The sequence below is a fragment of the Montipora foliosa genome, chromosome 14 (assembly GCF_036669935.1).
Source record: "Montipora foliosa isolate CH-2021 chromosome 14, ASM3666993v2, whole genome shotgun sequence".
In the NCBI taxonomy this organism is placed as follows: domain Eukaryota; kingdom Metazoa; phylum Cnidaria; class Anthozoa; order Scleractinia; family Acroporidae; genus Montipora; species Montipora foliosa.
This window is the reverse complement of record NC_090882.1, coordinates 24,322,380-24,329,109: the sequence shown is the minus strand read 5'-3', so window position 1 is coordinate 24,329,109 and position 6,730 is coordinate 24,322,380. Positions and strand designations below refer to the sequence as shown.

The window sequence follows — 6,730 nt, the reverse complement described above, 5'->3', positions numbered from 1 at the left end:
CACCAATATTAGTACTCTGCGCTGGAGATTCCTCGACACATTAATAAAGTTCATCATCATCATATGATGATTTCTCTTGAGACGCGATAGACCCAGGGACGATTTGTAAAAGAGTTGTCATTTTACCAAGAAAAGCGATGGATAACTCATCCTTCCGTTGTCAAATGTATTGCTTATGATAATTCGAAAATCAAGAGCTGTTTACCAATATACTTTTCTTGCATTTTTCCGAGCATTTTCATCCAGGCGGATGTACATAAGAACTTGTTTGCTTCTTGAGCAGTGGCAATTATGTTAAGTTATTTAAAACTTACTTGACATTTCCTCCTGCTAAAATGTTCGTCTACCGATCTATTTTATAGTGATAGGGTCTCTCAGAGAAAGATCAAGCAAGAGCTCTTCAAAGTTTCTCTCACTATGCTTCTTACAGATTTGTGAGACTGTGAGAAGTTTCATGTACTTGGTATTATAAAAGAAGTTGAACATCACAGATGAAGCGAAGCAACTACAAAGGTACACGCTGTGCTGATTTCTTAATACTTTATCGAGACCTAATTATGGCCCTTATTTTTATATGTACTTGAGTTGTGTTGCAATGGTTCAGTAGTGTAGCAGCTCTCGTAACCAGCTATTGTTTGGTATTGTAAGCAGCTTCTATTGTTTTTAAGTCTAAGTCATTGTTTCAATTGTTTAGACGTTTGTTTTTGGCTTGAGTAGCAAGCCAATTGCTTATACGTTATGAGAGCTGCTACATCACCACAACATGTCTACAGATGGCCCTAATTTTCATTTTATTAAAAGAGATTTCTTAAAACATAAGACTATAAAAGTTAGAGATAACAAGTTAAACCGACGTTTCGGAGTAGATATCACTCCATTATCAAGGTAAAAATGTTCTATGATGCTAAAATTACAGTATTAAAAACGATTGACGCTAAGAATTAACATAATAAGCACGTGCGAAATTGGCTATAAGAATACTTTAGCACGAATGGAATCCGATTGCACATTGAGGCTAGGCTTAAGTGTTCTTATAAATAACATTTCAAACACTAAGCAATCAAATTTGTTTTTACATTTTTTGAGCACCTCAAAGCGTTTAAGCAGGTCCCGAGGGATCGACCCGTGTGCGTTCTTATAGTGTCTGGCAATAGCCGAGGACTGTTGCTTATGTCCCTTTACACGATTGTGTAAATGTCCGCGTGTGTAGCCTACATAACCTTCATCACAAAGGTCACATTGAAATTTATATACAACACACTGCTGATTTATGATCGGCGGCTTTGCCTCTTTCACTTTCAGTTCCTGTTCATTTTTCTGCTGGTAAATACAGGCTGGATGGTTTGTTTACTTTCAGGCTCAAATCCTTAAGTTGTTTTTTTACAAATTCTGCTGAGTTTTGGTCTTTAAATGGCAAGACTACTCGAACCATGTTATCCGTCTCTTGGGCTGTTGATAAAGGTCGCGGTTGGTCGCAGACCTTTGAGTCAACAAAGCGTTTGATAGTGGAATTTACGAATTGTTTCGGGTACTTTAGGCGTGAGAAAACTGACTTCAAACGGTCACATTCGTCTGAGAAGTGTGACCAAGAAGAAGATAAACGGTGTGCTCGATCGAGCAGAGTTCTCAGCAAGCCATTCTTGTACCGATTGTCAACATTGCTCTGAAAATGCAGAAGGAGACCTGAATTCGTGGGTTTTACGTAGACCTTTGTCTCTATCCGGGGAGATCGATTCAGTAACTGAGTTCCCAGAAATGGCAACATACCATTGCTTTCAGTCTCCATGGTGAAATTTTACGGATGAATGTGCAAGGTTTAATGTGTCTAGAAAGCTAGATGCTGCCGCCATATTCGGCATGATGGTCAGGGTGTCGTCTACATATCTTCGATAGAACGAAGGGAGTTTTCCTTGTCGTTCGAGGTTTTCTTCGATTGAGGTCATGAAAACATTAGCGAGCAAGGGCCAAGGGGAGAACCCATGGCCACACCCATCAGTCTGTTCATACAAGGCTCCATTGAATTGGAAAAGTTGTTCTTTTGTAGCTACTCTGAGAAGGTCAACAAGGTCCATTTTCGTCAAATTCAAGTCGTACGTTACGTTAACCCAATTGTTGGTGAAAGCTCTGTTCGCGAGTATCTCGCGAACAGAGCGTGTGTCACCGATTGAAGTGAAAGCAAGCTTCGAGAAGGTTTACTGGTGTCTTGAACCTCATCTTGGAAGTGATGATTTGAAAGAATTGGCGGCCGCAACCCTACGATCCGTAGCACTGAACTACATCTAGCGCAAAGTACACAAACCTCCCAAGACACTCCTGCTTGCCATCGAACAATTGAAGCGTCGCGACGACATCATCATAACCAAACCAGATAAGGGTTCGGGAGTGGTCGTAATGGACAAGTCCGAATATTTAACGCCTATTATCTGAAAGCTTCCATCAATAACGCAAGTAAATTTCGGCCTGTTCCCCTGGAAAGGCCTCCAAGTAGAGGTAGACCACCAACTTATTACCACCCTCTTCTAAAGAAAGAGAAAGATTTAGACTCTACTACTGTCCGTCGAATTCTGCCCAAGCCCATTGCGGAGACTGTGTGCCCTACAGGCTCCAGATTAGCCCATTTATATGGCTTACCAAAGACACACAAGGAGAACTTAGCGATGCGCCCTATTCTATCAGCAAAGCAAACATACAACTACGCGCTGGCTAAATGGCTTGACACTAAACTTAAGCCTTTGTCTTTGAATCGGTACACAGTATCTGACATATTTGAATTTACGAACGAAATTCAAAACATGGAAATAGCAAACGGTGACATTCTGGTTTCGTATGATGTGTCTTCCCTGTTCACAAACGTACCCTTGGATGAAACGATAGAGATACTCGCGAACAGAGCTTTCACCAACAATTGGTTTAACGTAACGTACGACTTGAATTTGACGAAAATGGACCTTTTTGACCTTCTCAGAGTAGCTACAAAAGAACAACTTTTCCAATTCAATGGAGCCTTGTATGAACAGACTGATGGTGTGGCCATGGGTTCTCCCCTTGGCCCCTTGCTCGCTAATGTTTTCATGACCTCAATCGAAGAAAACCTCGAACGACAAGGAAAACTCCCTTCGTTCTATCGAAGATATGTAGACGACACCCTGACCATCATGCCGAATATGGCGGCAGCATCTAGCTTTCTAGACACATTAAACCTTGCACATTCATCCGTAAAATTCACCATGGAGACTGAAAGCAATGGTATGTTGCCATTTCTGGGAACTCAGTTACTGAATCGATCTCCCCGGATAGAGACAAAGGTCTACGTAAAACCCACGAATTCAGGTCTCCTTCTGCATTTTCAGAGCAATGTTGACAATCGGTACAAGAATGGCTTGCTGAGAACTCTGCTCGATCGAGCACACCGTTTATCTTCTTCTTGGTCACACTTCTCAGACGAATGTGACCGTTTGAAGTCAGTTTTCTCACGCCTAAAGTACCCGAAACAATTCGTAAATTCCACTATCAAACGCTTTGTTGACTCAAAGGTCTGCGACCAACCGCGACCTTTATCAACAGCCCAAGAGACGGATAACATGGTTCGAGTAGTCTTGCCATTTAAAGACCAAAACTCAGCAGAATTTGTAAAAAAACAACTTAAGGATTTGAGCCTGAAAGTAAACAAAACCATCCAGCCTGTATTTACCAGCAGAAAAATTGAACAGGAACTGAAAGTGAAAGAGGCAAAGCCGCCGATCATAAATCAGCAGTGTGTTGTATATAAATTTCAATGTGACCTTTGTGATGAAGGTTATGTAGGCTACACACGCGGACATTTACACAATCGTGTAAAGGGACATAAGCAACAGTCCTCGGCTATTGCCAGACACTATAAGAACGCACACGGGTCGATCCCTCGGGACCTGCTTAAACGCTTTGAGGTGCTCAAAAAATGTAAAAACAAATTTGATTGCTTAGTGTTTGAAATGTTATTTATAAGAACACTTAAGCCTAGCCTCAATGTGCAATCGGATTCCATTCGTGCTAAAGTATTCTTATAGCCAATTTCGCACGTGCTTATTATGTTAATTCTTAGCGTCAATCGTTTTTAATACTGTAATTTTAGCATCATAGAACATTTTTACCTTGATAATGGAGTGATATCTACTCCGAAACGTCGGTTTAACTTGTTATCTCTAACTTTTATAGTTTTAAATTTTCATTTTATGTTATTTAATTATGATAAGTCATGAGATTCCTTTAAATTTATCCTTGGCCAGCTGTCATGTAACTGGGACCTTTGCAATGAAGTACAAGTATGAGTGCAGGTCTTCCAGTGAGCATTGAACACAAACACAACAAAAAGTACATGCAGAGTGTATCATGATCACTCAGTGGGTTGGTCAGGCCATTTAAGCTTAGCGTAGACTTTAATTTCTGGTGCATCTTTGATTGATCTCTTTAGTTTAGCACAAACAAGTCAGAGCATCTAAATGCCTGCACATAACTACCTGCTCTCCTCAGGGGCTTTTCAGGGTCAATAAAATATTGAACAATTACAACCCTCGTTTTAGAAATTATCCCAACTGGCAGGAGGCAGACCAGTTGGCTATTTACAAGGGCAGCTGCAAAACTGAACAGGGATAACCCAAAACTACTTCAGCCGGTGGTCAGAGTGAGGCTGGAGGCAGAGAGTCTGGATTACAAGTCCGACCCACAAACAACTCATCATTATTAATTTTTAGCCTCCCCTTGCAACAACCACTCTGCCACTTTCACATGCTGTGTTAGTCGTATGTGTTTATCATTTTAAAGTTACTGCAGTAAGAGTCCTTGCCCCTGGTGCTAGGTCAAGATATTTGATAAACAGAAGTAATTTTAAATAAAAAGAAAGGTTTTTACTGTACTGGCACTTACTGGTTTGGTATTAGAGATACCTACATTTTTTTATGTAATGTTAGTTGGACTTTCTGTGCTCATTAATACCAAGTGTAAACTGTTGGTAAGAGTTTTATATTCCCCCATAGACCTCCATGTTTGGATAAGGACAAAGAGTTGTGATCAATTTCTTTTTATTCCATTCTTTGCTAATTAATGTGCAGTCTAGAAAGTAAATATTTGGCAAATTTGTGTGAACATAACTTGTCCATTGCCCGTGCACCACTAAGCACCGACTTCCTAAACTTTGCTAAAATTATCATAATTTATATTGAAATGAGCATTTGACTGTAAAATATGGTAATTGCTGTTAATAGTCAGTGTTTATATTGTAAACCATTTCAGTTGTCTGTCAATTGGAATTGAAATCATGGCACAAGGAGGAGTATCTGTAGGAGCAGAGGAGATTTTTGGCACAAGCAAGGAAGCACTGGACATTACTCTTTTAGGGAGTGAGTGGAATTCTTCGGCTGGGGGATTGTCAACATTAAACAGAGAGTTTGCAATTCATCTGTCTCAACAGTCAAATGTCAGAGTTTCTATGTTGGTGCCGGAGGGTGCTTGTAAAGATGAAGACAAAAAGGCAACCCAAAATTTTGGGATCACTGTTCTTGATGCAAGGCAACGCCCAGGCTTCATTAACCCTCTTGACTGGTTGTGCTTTCCACCTCAAGATCACAAAATCAATGTTGTTGTTGGCCATGGTGTGAAACTTGGGCGGCAAGTTCAACTAATTAAAAATTATCCACAATTTCAAAATTGTAAATGGGTGCACATGGTGCATACTGCTCCAGAAGATCTCAGCAAATATAAGGGTTATGATAATCCTTCTTCAAGAGGAGAACAGAAGCACTGGGATGAGGTTGATCTTTGTAAATATGCTGACCTTGTTGTTCCAGTGGGACCAAGACTTAAAAAGGCTTACTCTTCCTATTTGCAGGGGTGTAAGAAGGTTGAAGATATTTTTGAAATAGTTCCAGGTCTATTTAATAGGGAATTTGGGGATTTAGTGCAACAGGCCAAAGTTGAGAGTGATGATGATTTTAATGTGTTGTTGTGTGGGCGTGGAGATGATGAGGACTTTGAGCTGAAGGGATATGACATTGCTGTTAAGGCATTTGCTGATGAACGCCTAAAAGGAAAAGGTTATTATCTTCTGTTTGTGGGTGCCCCTGATGGGAAGCAGGATGAGGTCAGGAGAAGACTTCTCAACTGTGGAATTACTGATGAACAGCTGACAGTGCGAAAATTTGTACAGAGCCGTTCAAGAATGAGGGATCTCTTTAGTGAAGTTGACCTTGTCATCATGCCTTCAAAATCAGAGGGATTTGGTCTCGTTGCTCTTGAAGCCTTATCAGCTAGTTTACCAGTTCTTGTTGGGAGTAATTCAGGATTTGCTAGAGCAATAAAGAGCATTCCCTTTGGAACATACAGCATAGTTGATTCTAATGATCCAGGTAGATGGACTGAAGCAATTGAGGGTGTCGGTGTTAGACACAGAGTGTGCCTTGAAGAAAGCAAGTTACTGAGAGAAGCTTATGGCCGGGAGTACTGTTGGAAAAGACAATGTGAAGCACTTGTTGACAAGTTAAGGAGTATGGTTCATGGTATGGTAATTAATATCTACACTTTGTACATATTTTGTGTTCTGACATTAAGGTGCACCTAAACTCAAATATTGTCGGTTTCTTATGTTCTCCTCATCCAAAGCAAATATATCTCACCATGGTTACCCAAAATCTTGATTTTTCTGTGTCATGCAAGCCACATTAAGTTGGCAGAACTAGCAGTAATTTGGACCCATGAC

At 40.4% G+C, this 6,730-nt stretch overlaps 1 pseudogene; it reads left to right on the top strand.

The window, feature by feature from the left end:
• Positions 1 to 1,941: 1,941 nt before the first annotated feature.
• Positions 1,942 to 4,131, top strand: LOC137984546 (uncharacterized; annotated as a pseudogene).
• The last annotated feature ends 2,599 nt before the right edge of the window (positions 4,132 to 6,730 follow it).